Source organism: Nomascus leucogenys, chromosome 6 (assembly GCF_006542625.1).
Source record: "Nomascus leucogenys isolate Asia chromosome 6, Asia_NLE_v1, whole genome shotgun sequence".
In the NCBI taxonomy this organism is placed as follows: Eukaryota; Metazoa; Chordata; class Mammalia; order Primates; family Hylobatidae; genus Nomascus; species Nomascus leucogenys.
Genome location: NC_044386.1, coordinates 98,393,487 through 98,419,755, shown reverse-complemented (window position 1 = coordinate 98,419,755; position 26,269 = coordinate 98,393,487). Strand labels below are relative to the sequence as shown.

General features: G+C 44.7%; 1 long non-coding RNA gene and 1 pseudogene across 1 annotated transcript; one reads left to right on the top strand and one right to left on the bottom strand.

Annotated features, from left to right (window-relative positions):
- Positions 1 to 15,006: 15,006 nt before the first annotated feature.
- On the bottom strand, positions 15,007 to 22,193 carry LOC115835527. The gene is made up of 2 exons (XR_004030575.1): positions 22,150 to 22,193; positions 15,007 to 15,769 (listed from the first exon to the last, which is right to left on the bottom strand). It is a non-coding gene; the product is annotated as an uncharacterized LOC115835527 (long non-coding RNA).
- Positions 22,194 to 25,096: 2,903 nt separating this feature from the next.
- LOC115835628 lies at positions 25,097 to 25,192 on the top strand (annotated as a pseudogene).
- Positions 25,193 to 26,269: the final 1,077 nt, after the last annotated feature.

Here is a 26,269-nt window from a genome sequence, read left to right as displayed (position 1 = left end):
AGACTCTGCCCCCCACCTCCACGAGACTGCCCACCCCTTCCTCACCAACCCCTTATTTCAAACGTGCCCAGATACTCCTATCGTCTCCACGCCATCCCTTCCCTTATCTTGCCTTTTGAGAAATCTTGATCTCTGTTTAGAGGGCGGCCATGAAGTTGCTGCTGCTTCCTGAAGCCTCCGGGCTCTGGGGTGTCTGTGGAACAAGCTGGAGCCCACCAGCTCTTTGTCCTATGGCTCACAGACTTTCTTAATGATAAAAGCTGTCATGTTATTTGGGCTTCCTGAAAAGCTAAAGGCTTGAGAATATTTTAAAAATATATACGTTCATGATAAGGCTTATTTAGATAATGCAAATACAGTTAATCTATTAGAAAATTCTAGTAACATAAGACAACTGTGTAAGACAAAAAACAATCATCTTGCTGGGCATGGTGGCTCACACCTATAATCCCAGCACTTTGGGAGGCCGAGGCAGGTGGATCACCTGAGGTCAGGAGTTTGAGACTAGCCTGGCCAACATGGTGAAACCCTGTCTCTAATAAAAATACAAAAAAAAAAAAATTAGCCAGGAGTGGTAGTGCACGCCTGTAGTCCCAGCTACTCGGGAGACTGAGGCAAGAGAATCGCTTAAGCCTGGGAGATGGAGGTTGCAGTGATCATGCCACTGCACTCCAGCCTCAAAAAAAAAAAAATAGTAATAATAATCTTAATAGACTTCATTGGATGGAATTCTATTCTAGATTAAAAAAAAAAAACATGAAATGAAAGCATAATTTCTTTTTCTTTCTTTTTTTTTTTTAGATGTAGTCTCACTCTGTCACCCAGGCTGGAGTGCAGTGGTGTGATTTCAGCTCACTGCAACCTCCGCCTCCCCAGTTCAAGCGATTCTCCTGCCTCAGCCTCCTGAATAGCTGGGATTACAGGCATGCACCACCACTCCTGGCTAATTTATGCATTTTTAGTAGAGATGGGGTCTCACCATGTTGGTCAAGCTGGTCTTGAACTCCTGACCTCAAGTGATCCCAAAGTGCTGGGATTACAGGAGTGTGAGCAACCGCACCCAGCCTGAAAGCATAATGTCTGAATTTGACAAAGATTCTCAAATCAATGGTCAGTTGTATAAAAGGATTCCCACTGAAGTCAGTGGCATAAAAGGATTACCATTGAAGATACATGGCAAATAAATATAAGAGTACCATTCTTGCTTACATCTATCTGGAAGATCTGGCTGCTGTGATAAATAAACCCAATTAATATTTGCAGACAGCATGATAATGTGGCTAAAAACATTCAGGAGAATCAACAAAACTTAGAACTAATGAAAGAGTTCTGAAAGTGGCTGGATACCAGAAAAAAAATCAAAAACTCTGAAGAAATACACTATTGTTACTATTGCAACTTTTGCAACTATTGCAACAAAACCAGTAGCTAGGAATAACCACCAAAAAAGTCTTATATGAGGAAAATTACTAAATTAATAACACTATAAAGGAAGACTTAGATAAATGGAGAGGGACACCATATGCTTTTTTTTTGAGACGGAGTCTCACTGTTGCCCGGGCTGGAGTGCAATGGCATGATCTCAGCTCACTGCAACCTCCACCTCCCGGGTTCACGCGATTCTCCTGCCTCAGCCACCCGAGTAGCTGGGATTACAGGTGCCCACCACCACACCTGGCTAATGTTTTGTATTTTTAGTAGAGACGGGATTTCACTATGTTGGCCAGATTGGTCTCAAACTCCTGACCTCCTGATCCACCCGCCTCAACCTCCCAAAGTGCTGGGATTACATGCATGAGCCACCATGCCCGGCCGAGGCACACCATATTCTTGAATGGAAAGATTAGCATAAATAAGTTGATTATTGCCAGAAATAAAGTACAGATGGCATATTTCCAACTAAAATCCCAGTAAAATTCTGTTATCCTTTTTATCTGGGGGAAAAAAGGCCAAGGTAGTTTTATAAATGAGCAATGAGGGTGGATTTTTTTCACATATTAAAATTTACAAAATGTTAACCCTTAAAACAGTGTGCCAATTAAGAATAGATTACTCACTCAGGGTCTAGGAAGTAAGAATTTGATACATCAGTCACAGACGAGTCCATTTTTACTATTCAATTAAAGGTGCTAGAAGCTGGGTGCAGTGACTCACGCCTGTAATCCCAGCACTTTGGGAGGCTGAGGCAGGTGGATCACGAGGTCAGGAGTTCAAGACCAGCCTGGCCAACATAGTGAAATCCCATCTCTACTAAAAATACAAAAATTAGCCGGGCATGGTGGTGGGTGCCTATAATCCCAGCTACTCGGGAGGCTGAGGCAGGAGAATCGCTTGAACCTGGGAGGCAGAGGTTGCAGTGAGCCGAGATCGCGCCCCTGCACTCCAGCCTGGGTGACAGAGCGAGACTCCGTCTCAAAAAAAAAAAAGTGCTAGAAATTGAACGGTAGGTTGGAAAAACAATTTAGCCTAAATCCTCACCCAGCTCTATATTGTTTTTAAAATGAACATTTTCTTTTCTAACGGGTTTAGATATAGAACGACTGTGAAGACAGAGGAGAATTCTTGCACACCCACACTCAGATCTCTGCGATGAATGTAGTAGTTGGATACAAATGTCACAATTAATGATCCAATATAGAACATTATTAACCACATTCCAATTAAATACTCATTTAAAGGGAGGGTCCTGGGTGAGGTTCCAAAGAAATTCAAATTACCACAAAAATCAAATAACTGTTTTCAAAATTAGCCTCCCCTGAGGGATTTAGGTGCTCCGCAGGGATACACAGACCTGAGACTTTGAAGCAGAGTTCTCCTTTCCACAAGAGCCCTGAATGTCTCAAACCCAGACAATGATGAGAGTCTTTTATTATAAAAAGGCCTGCAGGCCTGGTGTGGTGGCTCACGGCTTATAATCCCAGCACTTTGGGAGGCCAAGGCGGGCAGATCACCTGAGGTCAGGAGTTCGAGACCAGCCTGGTGAAACCCTGTCTCTACTAAAAACACAAAAAAATTACCTTGGCGTGGTGGCACGCACCTGTAGTCCCAGCTACTTGGGAGGCTGAGGCAGGAGAATCGCTTGAACCCGGGAGGCGGAGGTTGCAGTGAGCCGAGATCATGCCACTGCACTCCAGCCTGGCAAGAGAGTAAGACTCCATCTCAAAAAAAAAAAAAGAGGGGGAGGGGGCGGGGGGGCTTGCAGGGGCCAATTCCCTCCTTTTCAGTTATTTACCAAACACCTACAGAGTATCCACTGTGTGCAGTCCTCTCCTGTGCCAGGCACCAGGGAGCACACAGGGTGTTTATAGCATCCAGTGTTGGCAGGACTGTTGTGAAACAAGCAGAATGGCCTCTGCCTTGGTGCTGTTTGGATTTAAAGAGATCGGCAGACATGGTTATATCCAACTGAGATAAGTAAATTTCAAATGCACTTGAACCCTAAGGATGCTACACAGCCTGGTACACAGCAGGTACTGCCTAATTGGTCTGTCATCACCCCTGCCCCTACTCCATGACAGGCCCGGTGCAGACCTCTAGGAATGAATCTCAGGCCCATGGACTATGTCTTTAACACTAAGGTGCTCCTGCACTTAGGGAAAAGATAGCAGAGTTTTAAAAAAAACAAAAAACAGTTAAAGTCCAAAGTTTAAAAACAAAGACATCATAAGAAAACTACAGAGCAATGTTCCTTATCAATACAGACACGAAAATCCTCAATAAAATACTAGCAGACCAAATCCGGCAATATAGAAAAAGAATTATATACCATCTCTACTAAAAATACAAAAGTTATTTACCGTCTCTACTAAAAATACAAAAATTAGCCAGCCGTGGTGGTGTGCACCTGTAATCCCAGCTGCTCCAGGGGCTGAGGCAGGAGAATTGCTTGAACCCGGGAGGTGGAGGCTGCAGTGAGCCAAGATTGTGCCACTGCACTCCAGCCTGGGTAAAAAAAAAAAAAAAAAAGTATTTCTATATGAACCCAGTAATTCCACTTCTAAGAGAATTGAAAACATGTACACACAGAAACTTGTACATGAATAATCCTAACAACATTATATATAATTGCCAAAATGTGGAAACAACCCAGATGTCTGTCAACTGACAGATAAAATATGATACATCCATACAAAGAAACATCCAGCCTAAGAAGGAAGTGCTGACACACACTACACCATAGATGAACGTTGGAAACATCAGGCCAAGTGGAAGAAGCCAGACGCAAAAGACTACACGTTGTGTAATTCTGTCTATATGAGCCAGGCACAGTGGGCTCACACCTGTAATCACAGTACTTTTGGAGGCCAAGACAGGAGAATTTCTTGAGGCCAGGAGTTGAAGACCGTCCTGGGCAACATGGCAAAACTTCATCTCTACAAAAAAATACCAAACAAACAAAAAATTAGCTGGGCATGGTAGCAGAGCCTGTAGCCCCAACTACTGAGGAGTCTGAGAGGTGGGAGGGTCGCTTGAGCCCAGGAGGTCAAGGCTCCAGTGAGCCATGACCGCATCACTACACTTCAGCCTGAGTGAAGAAGAGCAATACTGTCTCAAAAAAAAAAAAAAAAGAAAGAAAAAAAAAGAAAAAGAAAAAAAAGGCCGGGCACGGTGGCTCACGCCTGTAATCCCAGCACTTTGGGAGGCCAAGGCGGGTGGATCACAAAGTCAGGAGATCAAGACCATCCTGGCTAACACGGTGAAACCCCATCTCTACCAAAAAATACAAAAAAATTAGCCGGGCGCCATGGCCGGCGCCTGTAGTCCCAGCTACTCCGGAGGCTGAGGCAGAATGGTGGGAACCCGGGAGGCGGAGTCTGCAGTAAGCAGAGATCACGCCACTGCACTACAGCCTAGGGGACAGAGCAAGACTCCATCTTAAAAAAAAAAAAAAAAAAAAAATTAATTAAAAAAAGAAAAAGAAAAAAAAAGCAGCAGAAGCCTGTGTACTCAAGACTTTAAAATTTCAAGACACATTAATTGTGGGAGATCAGGGCATGTCCCTGCCATGGTCATTATTAGTGTGAGTGAACTAAGCATCTCCTCCCAAAACCATAGTGCCCATGACAGGAAGCCCAGCTCCTGCCAGAATATCCAGTGGAAAGAATGTTAATGGAACACAACTTTTTGGAAGCAGACACACCTGGATTCCAATCTCAGTTCTCCCTTGAATTTTCTGTGTGACCTTGGCGGTAGGGGGGTGTTAGTTACCCTCTCTGAGCCTCCATTTCATTGTCTACAAATTGATATAATCATATTTTCTTCATGATTTTTAAAAGTTTTTTAATTTTTGTAGTGATGGGGTTTCACTATGTTGCCCAGGCTGGTCTCAAGCTCCTGGACTCAAGCGATCATACCGCCTCAGCCTCCCAAAGTGCTGGCATCACAGGCGTGAGCCACCGCGCCTGGCCTTCTTCACACTTTTGTGGACAGAATTGAGATGATTTATGGAAATATTCAGCACATCTGGCTCTTAGTAAGCACTCATAAGAGAGTTATCTTTCACTCATTTGTCCAACAGTCATGTATTAAACCGTGACACATGCCCAGCCCTGCCCTAGGAGGCAGAGGCGGCACACAGCAGAGGCAAGTCAAGTCTACTGGCTGCACCTACAAACTCATGAGCTTCCTCGCCCAAGTGAGTCTTTTCACTTTGCCCTGGAGACAGCCAAGAGCCATCCCGCCAGCCAGGTTTCATGTGGGACTGTTTTAAAAGTTCCATCTGCATAGATCAAGCTCTTATTCATTAAGCACCTAGTGCAGGCCAGGCTCTGTTCTGGCACTCCAGTCATCTGACTTCCTTTAGTACGCCCTCTGGCCTATGAGGCAAGATAGTCCCATTTATAGAAGAGGAAGCTGAGGCTCAGTGAGATGACGTGGCTTGCCCATGGTTACAAGCCATAGGAGAGGAACCTGGGGTGGCCTGAGCCCTAGCCAGCACATGCCCCACCCAATCAGATGCTTGTGACAACAAGGGCTGGATTCATCAGTATGGGAACCTTCTCTTTGGTACAATTGCTGGTGGCCTCTGGGAGTGATTCAGGGGCGTGTGCAAAAATGTCCACTCCTGCAGAGCCGGGTGCAAGTTGATTTGCCCCCTTTTGTGAATTCAGCCACCACTGGAGGGCACAGAAGCTACCCTGCTGGGGGGCAGGCTGAAGACCTTCAGCAGTCCTAAGATCTGGGAAGATTAAGCCCCTTCTCCTACTTAGATATGTGTGTGTGAATAAAATGTAGAATAAATGTATATTGCTTGAAATGTCACAAATGGGCCGGGCATGGTGGCTCATGCCTGTAATCCCAGCACTTTGGGAGGCCGAGGCGGGTGGATCACCTCAGGTTGGGAGTTCAAGGCCAGCCTGAGCAACATGGAGAAACCCCGTCTCTACTACAAATACAAAATTAGCCAGGCATGGTGGCGCATGCCTGTAGTCCCAGCTACTTGGAAGGCTGAGGCTGGAGAATCGGTTGAACCCGGGAGGTGGAGTTTGCAGCAAGTTGAGATCTCGCCATTGCACTCCAGCTTGGGCAACAAGAGCAAAACTCCATCTCAAAAAAAAAAAAGAAAAAAGAAATGTCACAAATGTACATGCATGCAAAAATTAATAGCTTCCTTCTAGGTTGTCAAATTCTAGCTAAGGTCACTGAAGAAGAATTTAGGCTGGGAGTAGCCTTGTTTTGGGTGTGTGGTGACCAACCAGCCCGATTTGCCTGGGACTGAGAGTACTTCTGGGACCTGGAACTTTTAGTGCTATTAAAACTGCAAAAAGTCTCAGGAAAATGGCCAGGCAGGGCTGGCTCCAAGGGCATATGACCAGTGAAGTCATACAGAGCTGGGGTTTTAATGCTCTGCCGTCATCATCTTAACATGCATAATTATTTTCTCTTTGAATATGTGTTTTTGTAAGTGAAGTCCAAGGGGACAACTGGAGCACATGGCAGGGGGCGTGGAGCCTTGGCTGACACGTGTTACCACCTCCCACCACCTTCTTGCCTCTCTTGGCCAGTTTCTGAGCCACTCACTTCTCTAACACATGGCAGAGGCCTGAATGAGAGATCGGGAGGATTTGGAGCCAGGCACACATGCTTCATAGCAGCTCAGGATGGGGCATGGTGGTGGCTACCCCTGACCCAGGCTGGCAGCTCTATGGCACGCCAGGTTCAGTGGGGGTGAACCTCTCACCCACCCCTGATCCAGATATAAAACATGTTCCAGCACAGAGGCTGCAATCCCTGTGGGCTACCTGTCTGCATGGGTAGGAGCAGCAGGTCCATGGAAGGGGGAGACTAACTTCCTGCCCCCGCTGGGTCCAGGCATTTGTTCGGAGGCTGATGGGCCATGTGTGCATGGAGTCGCACAGTAGGACCCCAGACGCCTATGACAGCCTGTACATGCCAGGCAATTCTCCCTATGCCCAAGGGAGCACAATATTAAATAATACATGGAAAACACTATGAGAGGTCAAGAGAGAGGCCACAGGAGAAAATATTTTGTATTTTCTCATACCTTTAATGGCACTGGTTTCCTGCTTTGTTGTTTTTTGTTGTTGTCTTTTGCTTTTTTTGAGACAGAGTCTTGCTCTGTTGCCCAAGCTGCAGTGCAGTAGCGTGATCTCAGCTCACTGCAACCTCCACCTCCCAGGTTCAAATGATTCTTATGCCTCAGCCTCCCCAGTAGCGGGGATTACAGATGCACACCATCATGCCTGGCTAATTTTTTTATTTTTTAGTAGGGACGGAGTTTTGCCACATTGGCCAGGCTGGTCTCGAACTCCTGGCCTCATGTCATCCACCCACCTCGGCCTCGCAAAGTGCTAGGATTACAGGCATAAGCCACTGTGCCCAGCCTGGTTTCCTGCTTTTTGAACAAGGGGCCCCGCATTTTCACGTTGATGCAGCCAGCTGTACCAAGAGAAAGTGGTCACCCTGTTTGGGTCCACCTGCCTTGTAAGTGCTCTGGTGTACATAAAGCCTTCATCTGCTCTTGGGGTCACTGTCCCTGCTCTTGGTGGCCACCTGTGCCAGAACCCTCATCCAGAACATGTGCCAGGTGGAGGCCCAGAAACCGATCCAGGAATCCTCACTGGCTTCCAGAGCAGAAGGCATTCACAGCTCCAGCAGGAGCCATGCCATCATTCGTGGGAATTAATCATCGCCCGAACACAAAGAAGGTACAACATGGTGGTGGCCTCTGGTTGCCTGGGTTCAAATTCCAGCTCAGCCATTCACTTTATCACCTTGAGCAAAAATCAGTAAAAACCTACTCCAGTGTCCTTGCTGTATTATGCTGGACTATTGCTATTTCACATTTATTACTTCCAGCCCTTACAATGACCTATAAGGTAGGATTTATTAATATCCTCATTTTACAGGTGGGAGAATGATTCACTTTCCCAAGGCCCTACAGCTAACGCAAGAGAGCTGGGATTCAAACCCAGGTCTAACTCCTAAAATCTTTACTGCTCTTCCTTCTTACTTCCCAACTCCTGCTGTGAGCCTCAAAAATGGAGGCAAGACTAACACCTTCCTCACAGGACTACAGCATCTACTTGACATAATGGGTGTATGACCTGAAATTTTAAGGTCAAAGTATTTTTTAAAGATGTAGCATTGTTCTAAGGCTTCCAGATAAACAGATCATTACGTTTCCCACGGTAGAGTGACATTAGGATAAAACCCCAGCCCACAGGCACCACTACAATGAACCAGGAAGAGCCCACCATCAGCAATAAACCCAGTCCCCATTACATGTAATTACACAAAAAACCAAGAGGCTAAATTCCAGTAATTCCTTATCAAATGCTTTTTTCTTTACAGATAATAAAATATGCATATTGACTCTTATGGGTACACATACATTCTTCATTACAGAAACTCACTGAACTAATGAATGAAATCAGCAATCTTACTCTTAACTTCCCATTACAACACAATTCCTGAGGTTTTTCCCCTAGCAACATGAAGAAACGCCAAGCTCATCTCAAAAGTTAAGCTGAATGGAAGGTTTACCTGGTTCCCACCAGCAGTCACTTAATTCATTTACGGGTTTTGAACTCAGGATGAAATATAAACTTTTTTAAACAGACAATCATTATACATGTTTATGGGGTACAATGTGATGTTTTGATATATGTACACATTGCAGAAAGATTAATCAAACTTACGTATCCAACACATCACCTACTTACCCTTTTTTGTGGTGAAAATGTTTAAAATCTAGTCTTCTGGCTATTTTGAAATATATGGTCACCATACTATGCAATAGATCTCTAAAACGTCTAACTGAAACCAACATCTCCCTTTCCCTGTATCTCCCACTCCGGCCTCTGCTAATCAACATTCTACTCTCTGCTTCTATGAGTTCAACTTTTTAAAATTCCACATATAAGTGAAGATCATGCGGTACTTGTTTTCTGTGTCTGGCTTATTTCACTTAGCATAAAATCCTTCAGGTTCATCCATGTTATCACAATGGCAGGATTTCCTTTTTAAAGGTTGTATAGTATTCCACTGTGTATGTATACATTTTCTTTAGTAATTGTTTCTAGCATCCAAACAGCACTGAGTTTAGGTAAACACAAGAGTTTCAGCATGAGGCTGTGTTAGCCTGGACTGACTTGGAGAGCAGGGCCAAAGGCAACTTACATGAAGGACCACAGGGCCTCCTGGGAAACAGCAACCATTGGAGACAGAGGAGGAAGCATCCTACCAGCTGGTTAAGAATACTGAATCAAGGCTGCAGCCCTTGTGGTGACCCCGCCCAAGGGCACTCCTGGCCTGCCAAGCCCAAAGACCCTGCGCCAGAAACCTAAGGAGAAGATGGTAAAACTGACAAGAGTAGGCTGGGCGCGGTGACTCACGCCTGTAATCCCAGCACTTTGCGAGGCCGAGGTGGGTGGATCACAAGGTCAGGAGTTCAAGACCACCCTGGCCAACATGGTGAAACCCCATCTCTACAAAAATACAAAAATTAGCCAGGCATGATGACGGGTGCCTGTAATCTCAGCTACTCGGGAGGCTGAGACGAGAGACTCGCTTGAACCAGGGAGGCGGAGGTTGCAGTGAGCCGAGATTGCACCATTGCACTCCAGCCTGGGTGACAGAGCGAGACTCCGTCTCAAAAAAGAAAACTGACAGAGTATTTCCCCTATGCTCCTGAGGGACTCTGAGAGCCTACAGAGATGCTGGTCTTTTGACCTCTATCAAAGGGCAAGACAGAAGAAGCCCTTCCTTCTTGCGAGTGAAGCAGGTTAATCAGCTCAGCTGAAACACTGGCATTTTCTTGGTTTCATTTAACAGACACTTTTTATTTTCCAGGCACTGCAGCAGCTAAGAAATATACAGCGCACTAACTCCCCACAGCAACCCTGTGAGGTAGATACTATCATGATCCCCACTTTCACATGAGGAAGCCGAGGCACAGATTGGTTAAGCAACTTGCCCCAAACCACAAAATCGGTTAGTGGCAGAATCAGGGTTTATACCTGAGCCCTCCAGCTCCAGAGTCTCTGTTCTCAGCCTCCCTCTCTGCTGCCTCTCCAAAGAGGATGCAGAGTCCTTAGGATTCTTAAAAAGTCTCAGTGATTCAAAATGACTATGCTCTGAGAAGACCTGGCCCTGTCCGCCAGGCCCAGGATGATAGCTGAGCTCTGTCTACGTCCTCCATCTACGGCACTGCCCCATCTAAGGCCTGGTGGGTTCCCTCCTCCTGTCCACCTTGGTAAACAAGTCCTTTATTAAGCTCTCCTCACAGTACCCAGTAGACTGTGTTCTTTCTCAGGGAGCCTAGCTGATACAAGGGAGTAGCTGAAAGGTAATATTATGGGATGCTTTTTAAAAAATAGTTCTTGGCATATTTTTAGAACAGTTTAAGGGAATTATGCAAATGTAGAGTGATAGAGTAAGTCTAGGCTAGAGACAGAGAACAGATTTTCATTATTATGGGAAAAATCATGTGACCAACTTCCCGTGGTTATGTGAATGTAAAGTCAGTGTGTGTTGTTCTAGGGGAAGGCTATACACCGGAAGGAAGATCTCCGGTTTGCTGTGTGTAGTTCAGCAAAGACGATCTCTCCCGGGATTCCAGGGTGCAAGGTGGACCAACTTACACAGGAACCCAGACATGAAGTTGGGGACAGCCACTCGAGTGGTCTGGGATGCGCTGAAGCAGGCTCATGGCAGGAAAAGATCTTAAGGGGACTCCCTCAGTAGGGAAAGGAAGAGAGGTGGCTGGCCCCAGTTCAGGATCTAAAATTTCACGGAGGCCAGGTTCGCACAGTGGGTAGGGCTGAGTGAAGCTGCTGCAGGCTTGGAAACTCTGGTGGGTGTCCTACTGTGAGGGATGATGGCTGAACATGAGGTGGCCGAGAGAGGAGCAGCTTTAGGGCACTGGAGTAGGATGCCACCTCGGCCCTGTAAAGGTGGGCGGAATGGGCTAAGCCCATGGATTGTGGGGAAACCCTTAAAACAGCGACACCTTATGGCCACTATGGTAACACACTGCACACATTTAATTTTCTGGTCTCCCAGTATGGCTTCGAAAAGACTGGAATTCTTGGATAATGAAGAGAAGGGTGATCAAAGGGGAAGGATGAGATTCTCTGCCTATGGAAATAAAGGCTTGCACAATCCTCCAGAAAAGTAAAAGTGCAAGAATGTGTCCCAAGTTGACACAGGTTGTACCAGGAACCTCCAGGGTCCCAGATCAGTCCACCCAGAGTGAGTATCCTTGTGTCTCCGGCTCTGGGATCAGAAAGGGAAGGGTGACTTAGTTCCTGAAGGAAACCACGTAGCCCTCACATATGTCACAAGCACAGAGGAAATGTGCTACCTTTATTGCTCAGGTTCACCAGGGGGCTGTGCAATGCTGAGACCATTCCTAGGCCCAGGACAATCTGCCATTAGCTCTGCCCATGGTAACTTAATGCCACAGAGCACCAGGTCAAGGACATACCAAACTTCCCTCTTCACACACAAACACATACACACGCACACACTCAGAGGTTTGTCTAAACTTAATCACCCCTAGACACACCACCAGCAACCACCCAAACTCCTCCCCAGGACTGGAAGCATATCCCAGGCTCAGCTGCCCTTCTCTCTCTCCCCCGAGGCTGCATCACAAACGCACATGCTTCTGTTCTTCTGAAACCAACTATTCATCTCACATTTCTTCTTCATTTTCAATTCTAATTTTCTTGTTTCCAATATTCTAAATGTCAAGAAATAAATAAGTGGAAAGACTACTGCATGGTGGCTTGCACCTGTAGTGCCAGCTACTCGGGAGGATTACGTAAGCCCAGAAATTTGAGGCTGCAGTGAGCTATGACCATGCCACTGCACTCCAGCCTGGTTGACAGAGCAAGACCCTGTCTTTAAAAAAAACTTTTTTTTAATTTAGAAAATAAAGACTACTGGCCAGGCATGGTGGTTCACACCTGTAAACCCAGCACTGTGGGAGGCCAAGGCGGGTGGGATCACCTGAGGTCAGGAGTTCAGAACCAGCCTGGTCAACATGGTGAAACCCTATCTCTACTAAAAATACAAAAAATTAGCCAGGTATGGTGGTGGGAGCCTGTAATCCCAGCTACGCAGGAGGCTGAGGCACAGGAATCGCTTGAACTAGGGAGGCGGAGGTTGCAGTGAGCCAGGATTGTGACACTGCACTCCAGCCTGGGCAATAAAAGCACAACTTCTCAAAAAAAAAAAAAAAAAAAAAAAAAAAAGACTACTTTCCCTTCTGCCTGGTGAACTCTTCTCCATGCATCAGATCCCAACTTCAGCGTCACCTCCTGAAGAAAGCCTTCCCTGAGGAACACAAGGCCCCTCTCTAGGCTATCAACAGAACTTCACACAGCTGTGATTTCATATTTTCGGTGAAGGGGGCATTTTCCTGAGTTCTGAGAGTTATTCTAGCAATTTATTGAAATTGGGGAGTCATGGGAACCTCTAAATTTATAGCCAGTTGGTCCAAAGTGCAGGTGGCCTCAGGACTCTGAAATTGCAGCTGTAATTTAAAATAAGGGCTCCCTTGGTGGGGACTGTGCCCTTTAACTTGTGAGGTCTGCACTAAATCCAAGTGATCAGTGCCAGAATTGAATTGAGATACAGCCAGTTGGAATGGAAAAAGAAAAGCCTTTGGAGGGAAGGGCCATGTCTTCCTTCTTTCGTTTCCACTTCAATGTTTGTGATACAGACCCTATAACAGAAGGTTCAGCAGCCACCTCGAACCACCAAAAGGTAGCCTTGGGAATAGAAACTACGGATGGAGCAAGAGGTGCCTGGGTCCTTGGACCCACAGTATCATACTGAACTTCCTGTCTCCAGACTTCAAAATGCAAGAGAAAAAAGTAAACTTTTACCTTGTTTAAGCTGCTGGTCATTTGAGGCTTTACATTCACAACCTGACCAAATCCTAACTAGTATAGAGAGTCAATGGGTACTTGGATTTTTTTAAGATATTACCAGATTGCATTCCACAAAAGACTCTAATAATCCACATTTCTACCAGCCATAATGAGTACCCTTTCTCTATATCCCTACAAGAAATGGTAGCATTGCGGCCGGGCGCGGTGGCTCACGCTTGTAATCCCAGCACTTTGGGAGGCCGAGGTGGGCGGATCACGAGGTCAGGAGATCGAGACCACGGTGAAACCCCGTCTCTACTAAAAATACAAAAAAAAATTAGCCGGGCGTGGTGGCGGGCGCCTGTAGTCCCAGCTACTCGGAGAGGCTGAGGCAGGAGAATGGCGTGAACCCGGGAAGCGGAGCTTGCAGTGAGCAGAGATCGCACCACTGCACTCCAGCCTGGGCGACAGAGCCAGACTCTGTCTCAAAAAAAAAAAAAAAAAAAAAGAAATGGTAGCATTGCTTTTTAACTTTCAGCAACCTGGTAAGTCTCTATCCAAATTCTCTCTATTGAACAATGCAGTTTTTACCATAAGAAAAAAGAGTAAATTTTAGGCAGGGCGCAGTGGCTCACGCCTGTAATCCCAGCACTTTCGGAGGCTGAGGCAGGCGGATCACGAGGTCAGGAGATCGAGACCATCCTGGCTAACACGATGAAACCCAGTCTCTATTAAAAAAAAAAAAAAAAAAATTAGCCAGGTGGGCACCTGTAGTCCCAGCTACTCAGGAGGCTGAGGCAGGAGAATGGTGTGAACCCGGGAGGCAGAGCTTGCAGTGAGCTGAGATTGCACCACTGCACTCCAGCCTGGGTGACAGAGCGAGACTCCGTCCCAAAAAAAAAAAAAAAAAAAAATAGCACTTTCAAGCACAGCCCTTAACGAGCCTGGCAGCTTCCACTTCTTATCTCTTTGAACCCTCACTATTGGAGTCCTGAGATACCATGTAATTAGTCCAGCCAGCCTGAGGCTGGCAAGTCACAGTATGAGATGTGCAAACCATGCGGAGAAGCCCTCAGCGGTTGAGATGCTGTGTGGAGGAAAGAGGGGCCAAGGAACACAGAGGTACGAGATACATGAGTGAAGAAGCCATCTTGGAAGCAGATCCTCCAGTTTCAGCCACGGCAGCTGACACCAAATGGATCAAAGATGAACTGCCCAACCAAGCCTATCCTGAATTCATGATCCAGAAAGGTATGAGAAAACAAGGTTGTTTTAAGCTATGAAGTTCTGGGACAGTTTGTTAGCGCAGCAAAAGACAGCCAGAAATCAAACCTCATATAAAGCTTTTCAAAAAAATCAAAACAATATAACCACAATTGTGTTTTAAAATAAAATGGTAATCCCATCACTTTGGGAGGCCAAGTCAGGCAGATCACTTGAGGTCAGGTGTTCAAGACTAGCCTGGCCAACATGGTGAAACCCCGTCTCTACTAAAAACACAAAAAAATCAGCTGGGTTATGGTGGCACACACCTGTAATCCCAGCTACTCGGGAGGCTGAGGCAAGAGAATTGCTTGAACCTGAGAGGTGGAGGTTGTGGTGAGCCAAGACTGCACAGCATTCCAGCCTGGGCAAAAAAGCGAGACACTGTCTCAAAAAAAAATTTTTAATTAAAACAAATAAATAAAATGGTGCTTCTGCCTGGTCCTTTGGAAAAGCCTGCCCCAGTAAAACAAGGTTTGGCCATTTGCCTTTTTGTAATCCTTCCTCTATCTGGAAGAAATATAGAAACGTGATAACTGTAACAAGGAGATATTGCTACCTCTCAGCTTGGGCAATTCCCAAACCCCCAAGAGGTGATTTATATGTGTTACAAGGAGCAAAGGAAGAGAATGAAGGCAAAACTGTTCTGGGTGCTGGAACCTCTGAGGCCACTTCTGAGCATCCCCCCTCTACCCCCAAAGTAGAGACTGGACCCAACAGCTGCTGTCAGGCAGCTAACAGAACAGCAAGCCACCAGGAAGGAGGAAGATCCTTCCCTCCCACCGCCCCCCACCCCCGGCCCCCAACCCTTGCCTTCCAGTTTCCCTCTAATGCCCTCTACTGGCAGAACTTAACAAGAAGCCAGCTGACAAATTATTAGAGTCCCAGCCACAGGATCACAGAGCAGGATTTAGAGCTGAGACCCAGTAACTTCATAACCAACTCAGTCCTCCCCTTAGGATGCTAGGCATCCATATACACCCTTCCACACATATTTTAATCACCATATACCACCACCACTTCATGCTGTAGCCTAGTAAGATACAATACCCTTTACACAAAGGTAGACACTCTCATCCTCTTCACCAGTGTCAACAGTCTGTATTCCTCACTGTGCAATGTTAATTATTCTTCTAATTCAAATGTAATCCCATCTGAATATTCTATAACATGAAAAAAGGCACAAAGCTGTTACAGTCCTTGTCTTCATCTTGTCTTCATAATTGGTCGTAAGACCCTATGTAGTTGTTATTTCTTCTTCTGCCTGCCTGTTCCACGTTTCCTTTGCTCTCAGCCAGCACCTCAGCTGTTTTTGGTTTTGGTCTTGTTTTGTCACCAGATAGGGTGACTTCAAAACTCATTCCTAGAAGAATCTGAAACTTCAGTGGTCTTGTGTTTTTTAATTTATGTACTTTTCTATTAAACTTACCTAGGAACACAGAAGTACTAACACCTATCCCAGAGAATCCTCTGGGTTCCAGACATGGTCCTTTCTCCCCTCATTGTATAGCAGCACCCAAATTTCTTCTTGGTAATCAGAGCCGATCATCTCAGCCAGTACAGGACTTCTCTTCTTTGCCTGTTGGCTCGGTGGTATGAGACAACCAAAATAGCTATCTAACTTCCAATCCAATTGACCCATCATGTTGCCTGGATGACAGAATTTCTCCTTGGGAACCAAAACCTCTATACCAACTGAACCCAAAGTTACAGGAATGGGAAGCACACATTCTGTAATTGGTTTGTGATAGTGAGAAGCCACTCCTATTAATTTCCAAACCTGTGCATTCCATGAGAGATCACTATATATGGGCCATATTCATAGCATATACTGCATCCTTTAATTAAGAACCTCAACTTTTCAGGTCTCCCAACTGGCACCAAAACTGACTCCTCAATAGCTCATTCCACCATTTTCTCAGGCTGATAGGGTATGCCAGAAGCAATGTTACATGGAATACCATGAATAAAGGTTTCTGGGTCCACAGATGATGGTGTTAGCAAAAGCATTAGACAGGGAAAGTATTAATATTATATTAATAAATCCAGATATCCAGAATGCATGTCTATTCCAGGGAGGAAAAACTGGCATCCCTTTGATGATGGAAGGGGTCCAACGTAATTAACCTGTCACCAGGTGGCTGGCTTGTAACCTCAGGAAATGTACCATATCAGGGGATGGCAGATTTGGCAATCGCAATGGCAAGTAGCCAAGTGTTCAGGTCACCCACTACTACATAACAAACCACTCCAAAACTTAGTAGCTTGGAACATTATTTATCTGACTCACAAGTCTGCCATTTGGGTAGGAGCTGGAGGGGACAGCTCATCTCTGTCCCATTCTGCATCAGCTGGGAGGGCTCAAGGACTGGGAGCTATAATCATCAGAAGGCTCACTCACGTCTGGCAACGATGAGACCCTAGCTGGGGACGTGGTTAAAACACCTATAATTCTTCTTATACAAGATGACACACGGAAGCCTTGTCTATCATGAATGCCCTCTGGTGAACTTTCATACAAGACACTAGTATCTTCACTCTGGATCTACATAAACTCCTCCTCAGAAATCCTTGCGTCAATCTTCCATATTGTATAAGACAGGTCAATATTTGAAAAATTTGCATAACTCAGTAAGTATTTTCCAAATGACCAATGCAAAAATCTTACAAAACCATGTATGAGCAAAATATCCATGCAAACACTAAATGATTCTAATGTAACAATTCTAATGTAACAATTTTTTTTAATTGTGGTATGCTTTCACAGTCCACCTTGCAATGAACATTTAAGAAACTAACTGTAATCCCAGCACTTTGGGAGGCCGAGGCGGGCGGATCACGAGGTCAGGAGATCGAGACCATCCTGGCTAACTAAAAATTAAAAACACAAAAAAATTAACTGGGCGTGATGGCACGTGCCTGTAGTCTCTGCTACTTGGGAGGCTGAGGCAGGAGCATTGCTTAAACCCGGCAGGTGGAGGTTGCAGTGAACCGAGATTGCACCACTGTATTCCAGCTTGGGTGACAGCGAGACTCCATCTCAAACAACAAAAAAACAAAGTAACTTTTTCTCCAGTTTGGGTTTGCTGGTAAGTTTTCTAACACATTTTTTGAGTTTTGTCTGAAAATGTTTTCTTGAAGGGTTTTTACTGAGTTTAGAATTTTAAATTGCAGTTTTGTTTCAGTTTTCCAAACATACTCCATTGCCTCCTGGCTTCCATTATTTGCACTGTCAAGTCTTTTTAATTGGGATACCTTTAAAATTGTCTTTAGGTTTTAATTATATACGCTTTTTTTTTTTTTTTTTTTTAAAGACGTCTTGGCTCTGTTACCCAGGCTGAAGTGCAGCCTTGAACTCCTGGACTCAAGCAGTCCTCCCACCTCTGCCTCCCAAAGTGCTAGGATTACACTAATTAAGCTGCAGTGCCTAGTCTTAATATCTTTAACTGGTTTTTATTTTTGTCATGCTTAAAGTTAACACTTTATTAACAGTTCTGCAAAGTCATCAATCTCGATTATTGCCCCATTCGCTCCTGCAATAATTATATTTTCAGTTAGGTTTACCACTGCATTGTCTATCCTTAATGTCTCTATCCCTCAATATGCATATTTGTTTCCTGACCTATATTCCCACTGTTAAACCTATTGAGTTCCTATTTTAGCTACTGTGTTTTGCATGTGGAATTCTGATATGCTTTTTAAAGTTTGCTGTTTAAGTTTTTATCTCATCTCTCTAAATATAGTAAGCATAGTTTTTTAAATGTCTTACAATGTCAATATCTGACTTTCCTTACTTAAAGAATGACGTAGGGCACTTTGTTTTTGAGACAGGGTCTTACTCTGTTGCCCAGGTTGGAGTGCAGTGGTGCAATATCAGCTCACTGCAACCTCAACCTCCTGAGCTCAAGTGATTCTCCCACCTCAGCCTCCAGAGTAGCTGGGGCCACAGGTGTGCGTCACCATGCCCAGTTCATTTTTGTGTTTTTTTTGTAAATGAGGTTTTGCCATGCTGCCCAGGCTGATCATCAACTCCTAGGCTCAAGTGATCTTCCTGCCTCAGCCTCCCAAAGTGCTAAGATCATAGGCGTGAGACATTATACCCCACCAGCACTTATTTCTGAAAGTAAATTGGATCTATAACAGCCTATATCCTGTCTGTTTCTCAAATGAGTTTCTTGATGTTTTCTCCAAGTACTTCTATTTCTTTTTTGAGACAAGGTCTCTCTGTTGCTCGGGCTGGAGTGCAGTGAGGCAATCAGCTCACTGCAGCCTTCCTGGGCTCAAGCAATCCCCCCACATCAGCCTCCCACGTAGTTGGGACTACAGGCACACACCACCACACCTGACTTCATGTAGTTTTGTCTCACGCAAAACTAGCTATTCGCTGCATATATTTGTAAAATTGTTTGAAGAAATAATTAAATTTGGTTCATCTTTATTCCTGGGGTATATCCTTTTGGGGTCCTAATTTCTTGGCAGATATCAGACTCCAAATCATGTCCTTTAGCCCAAGTGAGACTATCAAAAGAACCAGACCATAAGCCTCTCTGACCTTTGCAAACAACTGCAAAATAAAAGCCACACTGAATATGGACTTACAGTCCTGAAACTCAATTCTCTACCAAATGCTGGCCCATTAAGTCTTCGCCATTTTCTTAGGTCTCCAATACCCTCAAGCAGATGTTTTATATCTCTGCTTATTTTCTAGTCTTCAGTGGAAGATTGCTCTGAATTATTTACAAAGTATGCCATTACTTTATGCTGGTCTTGGTTAAGTCTATCTTGTTCCCTTTTCTCACATTTTCAATTCTTTTTATATATTTTAAAGATACTTTGTATGCAGTATCTCTGTATTACCTAGATTGAAGGCAGGCAAAATTTTGGGGTTTTCAGTTTTAGTCTCTTCCCTTTTTTTGCTCATTTATGCATTTAAAAGGAAATTGTATTTGGCCAGGTACAGTGGCTCACACCTGTAATCCCAGCACTTTGCGAGGCCGAGGTGGGCGGATTACCTGATGTCAGGAGTTTGAGACCAGCCTGCCCAACATGACAAAGCCCCACCTCTACTAAAAAATACAAAAAATTAGCCAGGCGTGGTAGTGGGTGCCTGTAATACCAGCTACTCGGGAGGCTGAGGCAGGAGAATCGCTTGAACCTGGGAGACGGAGGTTGCAGTGAGCCGAGATTGCACCACTGCACTCCAGCCTGGGACACAAGAACGAAGCTCCGTCTCAGAAAAAAAAATAAATAAAGAAAGAAATTACCTAGGTGTGGTGGCACACGCCTGAGAGGCTGAGGCACGAGAATCACTTGATCTCAGGAGGTGAAGGCTGCAGTGAACCAAGATAACCGAGATCGTGGCACTGCACTCCAGCCCGGGTGACAGAGTGTGACTTCGTCTCAAAAAAAAAAAAAAAAAAAAAAGTTATATTTTATCTTATATTTCCAGGTATTCTGTAGTCTAGCTCCCCAGAACAAATCTCCAGACCTTAAAAAAACAAACCCAGCTGGGCGCGGTGGCTCACCCCTGTAATCCCAGCACTTTGGGAAGCCGAGGCAGGCAGATTACAAGGTCAGAAGTTGGAGACCAGCCTAGCCAAATATGGTGAAACCTCGTCTCTACGAAAAATACAAAAATTAGCCAGGCATGGTGGCAGGCGCCTGTAGTCCCAGCTACTCAGGAGGCTGAGGCAGGAGAATCCCTTCAACCCAGGAGGTGAAGGTTGCAGTGAGCCGAGATCGTGCCACTGCACAGCCTGGGCGACAGAGACAGACCCCGTCTCAAAAAAAAAAAAAAAAAACCAACCCACGTATGTATATACCCTAGGAAATATGGTATTTTTTCATATACTGTATTATTGTTCTCCAACTTGCTTTTTCCATTCAACAGCATGTGAAAGCAAGCTTAGAAGCAAAAAGCAAAGGAGAACTGACTGAAACACAGCATGGTGATGTGAAGACTGGGGAAGCTTGTGGGCAAAGGATTACTCAGGTGCCGAGGCAAGAGACTGAAGGCACAAACTGTTTCAGTATAATAAAGAAAATAGTTAGAATAAGAATAGTTAAAATACAAATTCGATATAGAGATTATCATGGACATTATCAGTCCTTAGTATAAACATTATTAATCATTGGCTTTTAATATTACTCTTTATTGTACTACTAATATAACCAAGGAATAACCAGCAGGTATTGGGTCAGGTGCTGAAGGGACATTGTGAGAAGTGACAAAGGCAGCAAGAGGTGAGCCTTCTGTCACGCCTGCATAAAGGCCAGTTGAGGGTTCCTTGGTCAAGCGGTAACGCCAGTGCCTGGAAGGCACCCATTACTTAGCAGACCGCGAAAGGGAGTCTCCCTTTCCTTGGAGGAGTCAGGGAACACTCTGCTCCACCAGCTTCCTGTGGGAAGCTGGATATTATCCAGGCCTGTCCACAGTCATCCGGAGGCCTAAACCTCTCCCTGTGGTGCCATGCTTCAATGGTCACACTCCTTGTCCACTTTCATGTTCCTCCCGTATTCCTGGTTCGTCTTGGAAGTTCTTAGAAGATAGCGGTAGAATAGTGGAAGTCTTACTCTTTAATCTTTCTGATAAGTGCATAGAAGAAAATGCTGACATATGCTGCCTTCCCTCTCTGCTTCGGCTACCTAAAAGGGAAGAGCCCCCCGTCTCGTGATCACATGACTTGCTTGACTTTATCAATCACTTGGAGGGCTCACCTTCCTTATCCTGCCCCCTTGTCTTGCATGCAATTAATATCAGCACGCCCAGTGGTCCCCCGGGCCCACCTGTTTTCTCTTTATCTCTTTGTCTTGTGTCTTTATTTCTTACAATCTCTCGTCTCTGCACACGGGGAGAACACCCGCTAAGCCCCATAGGGCTGGACCCTACAGAAGCTGTGTTTAGCTTCGGAGTTTGTACCTTAACCTAACTTGGCCTTTACTCCCATGATTCAAAACACTATCATACAGGAAACCATTTGTTTTAAAGGAGAAAGGAGTATGATTATTTTAATCCAGAAAACTATTACAATACATTCTCCACTGTAGACATTTAAGAGGCAGATGGGACAGACAAAAGTATTTGGTAATTCGTAAGACTCAGGAATTTAATGGATATGTGTGTGGCTGGGAAACAGGGTGGTGTTCAACTCAGCTCTGTCACTTCTTAGCTACATGACCAGACCATAGGCAGGGTTACTAAACCTCTGTAACTAACTTTGTTTGAAATATACACTGCAAAAATGACAGCAGATATTACTACAACAAATACCCATAAGACATGGCAGTTATAAGGATGCCCAAGAAAGGAGAATCAAGGGCCAGTTACCTCGATTTTGAGGAAATAATTTCAAAACTTAGAAAATACCACAACTGATTAATGGGAGAAACTATAAAAACAGAAGTACCTGGCTTGTGCTCATTGGAAATTAACAAATTTTTTAAAAAAGAAATAAAAAACCGGGGTTTGTGACCAGCCTGGCCAACATGGTGAAATCCCGTCTCTACTAAAAATACAAAAATTAACCAGTGGGGTAGCACGCACCTGTAATCCCAGCTACTCAGGAGGCTGAGGCAGGAGAATCGCTTGAACCCGGGAGGAGGAGGTTGCAGCGAGCAGAAATCACACCATTGCACTTCCAGCCTGGGCAACAGAGCAAGACTCCATCTCAAAAAAGAAAAAAAAGAAAGAGTAAACTTTAAAAAACTATGTATTGAGGCCGGGTATCGTGGCTCACGCCTATAATCACAGCACTTTGGGAGGCCGAGGCAGGCAGATCACCTGAGGTCAGGAGTTCGAGACCAGCCTGACCAACGTGGAGAAACCCTGTTTCCACTAAAAATACAAAATTGGACAGGCATGGTGGCACATGCCTGTAATGCCAGCTACTCGGGAGGCTGAGGCAGGAGAATAACTTAAACCTAGGAGGCGGAGGTTGCAGTGAGCCAAGATTGCGCCATTGCACTCAGGCCTAGGCAAAAAGAGCAAAACTCCTTCTCAAAAAAACAAAAAAAAACTATGTATCGGCCGGGCGCAGTGGCTCACGCCTATAATCCCAGCACTTTGGGAGGCCAAGGCGGCAGATCACTTGAGGTCAGGAGTTCAAGACCAGCCTGGCCAACATGGTGAAAACCCCGTCTCTACTAAAAATACAAAAATATTAGCAGGGCGTGGCAACGGGTGCCTGTAATCCCAGCTAATCAGGAGGCTGAGGCAGGAGAATCACTTGAACCAGGGAGGTGGAGGTTACAGTGATCTGAGATCAAGCCACTACACTCTAGAGCAAGACTCGGTCTCAAAAAAAAAAAAAAAAAAAAAAAGAAAAGAAAAAAACACAAAACCTATGTATTACTTAGATATAGACCAGAACCTTTAATTAGAAGCAGTAACAGGAAAAGGAGAGGATGGCAAAGAGCCAGAAGAATACTTGTCAAAATGCACCCTTCATCATAAGCCATGCTTCTTCCTACCCTTCCAGTAACTCTTCCTTCAATCTACTTGAATGATTAGTTCAAGAAATAAATTGAACACTAAAAATTCTAGATTGTACTACAAGGCTGCTAATCCAGGAAAATCTCTAACATGGCTGAGACTCAATCTGCCTGGGTTAAGTTTAATAAGCACTAGAGAGTAAAAATACCTGGAAACATGCCGGGCATGGTGGCTCACGCTTGTAATCCCAGCACTTTGGGAGGCTGAGATGAGTGGATCAGTTGAGGTCAGGAGTTCGAGGCCAGCCTGGCGACCACGGAGAAACCCCATCTCTACTAAAAATACAAAAATTAGCTGGGCGCGGTGGCTCATACCTGTAGCCCCAGCTACTTGGGAGGCTGAGGCAGGAGAATCGCTTGAACCCAGGAGGCGGAGGCTGCAGTGAGCCAGAATCACACCACTGCACTCCAGCCTGGGCAACACACACACACGCGCGCGCACGCACACCTGGCCAACACAGTGAAACCCCGTCTCTACTAAAAACACAAAAATTAGCTGGGCATGGTGGCATATGCCTGTAATCCCAGCTACCTGGAAGGCTGAGGCAGGAGAATTGCTTCAACTTGGGAGGCAGAGGTTGCAGTGAGCTGAGATCGCACCACTGTACTCTAGAGCTTGGGCAACAGTGCAAGACTCTGTCTCCAAAAATAAAAAATAAAGAAAAAACCGTATTAAAACCTAATGGTACTAATATTAATATTCATCTAATTTCATGTTTTGGTAAGCAATTATTGATCAGTATGATTTTTATTACATAATTCCAGCTACTTACTACTACTACGTAAGATATTCTGGAGCGACATTAAAATTACTAGTAAATGAAAACATATTCAAAATACTCTGTAGATTTAATATCCAATGATTACTGCCTCTTTTACTGTCATCAGGTAAACCTATCAATGCTCTTTTCTAATGCTATATTTAAATGGAGGGAGGAGGCTTAATGAATAATGAAGAAAATCCTGACTTTCAGGTTTTGTGAAGGAACGTTTAAATTTCTGAATACAGAACCCTAAGATTGTTATAATCCTCAGGACACAAATATCTATAGCAGCAGTTCTCAACGAGAGGTCCAGAGATCTCTGCAGTACCTGAGATATTTTCATGCAGCCTATGAGGTTAAAGCTATTTTAAATCATTGCCTTTTTCTCGAGTGTACATGAAATTTTCCTGAGGTTACATGATGTGTGACGGTATCATTCTGATGACTAATGAACACACGTATTTTTATATTTTAAGTTTTAAAGTTTTAATTTCTAGCATAGTAAATACTGATAATATAAACGAAAAGATCGAGTCCTCAACTTTTTTTTAGGAGACAGGGTCTCGCTCTGTCACCCAGGCTGGAACACAATGGTACAACCACAGCTCACTGCAACCTTGGTATCTTGGGGTCAGGTGATTCTCCTGCCTCAGCCTCTCAGGTAGCTGAGACCATGGGCACACGCCACCATGCCAGGCTACTTTTAAAATTATTTGTAGAGGCCAGGTGCAGTGGCTCACGCCTGTAATCCCAGCACTTTGGGAGGCCGAAGCAGGCAGATCATGAGGTCAGGAGATCGAGACCATTCTGGCTAACATGGCGAAACCCCATCTCTACTAAAAATACAAAAAATTAGCCAGGCGTGGTGGCGGGTGCCTGTAGTCCCAGCTACTAGGGAGGCTAAGTCTGGAGAATGGCGTGAGCCCGGGACGTGGAGCTTGCAGTGAGCCGAGACCGCACCACTGCACTCCAGCCTGGGCAACAGAGAGAGACTCTGCCTCAAAAAAAAAAAAAAAATTTGTAGAGACAAGGTCTCCTCCCTATGTTGCCCATGCTACTTTCAAACTCCTGGGCTCAAGTAATCCTCCCACTTCAGCCTCCCAAAGTGCTGAGATTACAGGTGTGAGCCACCACACTCGGTAAGCAAATCTTTAAATACCTAACCAGTAACACTAATGTTCAAGGGACCATGAGTACACATTAAAAAAAAAAAAAAAAATTCACATCTAGGGCTCATTTTGTTAGCAAAAATATTAAAAATACAAACAATCAAGATTAGCATGGCCCCGTGCCAAGAATGACACGTAAATTCTTGAAGTGTTTCATTTTTTTAAGTCACATCTAGATAAACAAGAACATTCAACAGCTGAAAAGACCCCAGGCAACAACAATCCCTATTTGTTAGAAGTCTAACTAAATCAGTATAGTTGTGACAAAAAGGAAAGGGTAAAGAAAAAGAAAACAAGTAAGCCGAATGAAGGAGGCGGCAGGAAGACAACTATGGGTAGAAGCAGTTCCCTTCAAACAACTCAAGCAAATTCTGCTTCTTTGGAACTTACTCCTATTTCCCTCCTGCACTCATTATCCCTCTTGAACTGCTGCTGTAACTCTTGCCATCTGAACTTATCTGCTGCTTTGCATTTTAATTCTGTTTTTTGAGGTTGTTTTTTTTTTTTTTTGAGACAGAGTTTCACTCTTGTTGCCCAGGCTGGAGTGCAATGGCGCGATCTCGGCTCACTGCAACCTCCGCCTCCTGAGTTCAAGCAATTCTCCTGCCTCAGCCTCCTGAGTCGCTGGGATTACAGGCATGCGCCACAACGCCCGGCTAATATTTGTATTTTTAGTAGAGATGGGGTTTCTCCATGTTCGTCAGGCTGGTGTCAAACTCCTGACCTCAGGTGATCCGCCCACCTCAGCCTCCCAAAGTGCTGGGATTACAAGCGTGAGCCACTGCACCCAGCCGCATTTTAATTCTTAACATCTGCCATCTTCCACCCAAGTACAGAACACTTTAGTGTCTCTATCAAAGGGGAGAAACGTTGCCCTTTACAACTTTTGTGTTATTTTAATACTGTGTTGTCTATTGACATTTTTGGCTGTTTCTAGAGTAAACCCACAAAAATAAACAATTATAGACAGAAAAAAGCTGACCATAATTTTACACAGGTGAAAATGCCCTTAATTAATGCTCAGAGTAAGTAACAATTTGGGGAAAGTAAAAAAAAAACAGTCATGTAAACTTCTAACTTTTTAGCTAAGACTCAAGACAGCAAACTGCCAAAGCTGCTATGGATTAGCGCTACGTACCAACGCTAAAGTGTCTCATTCCATAAAGGCCATACCAGAAACAAAGCACGCACCTGAAAAACCACTGTCTGAATACAAGAAGGAATACACAAATATACAATG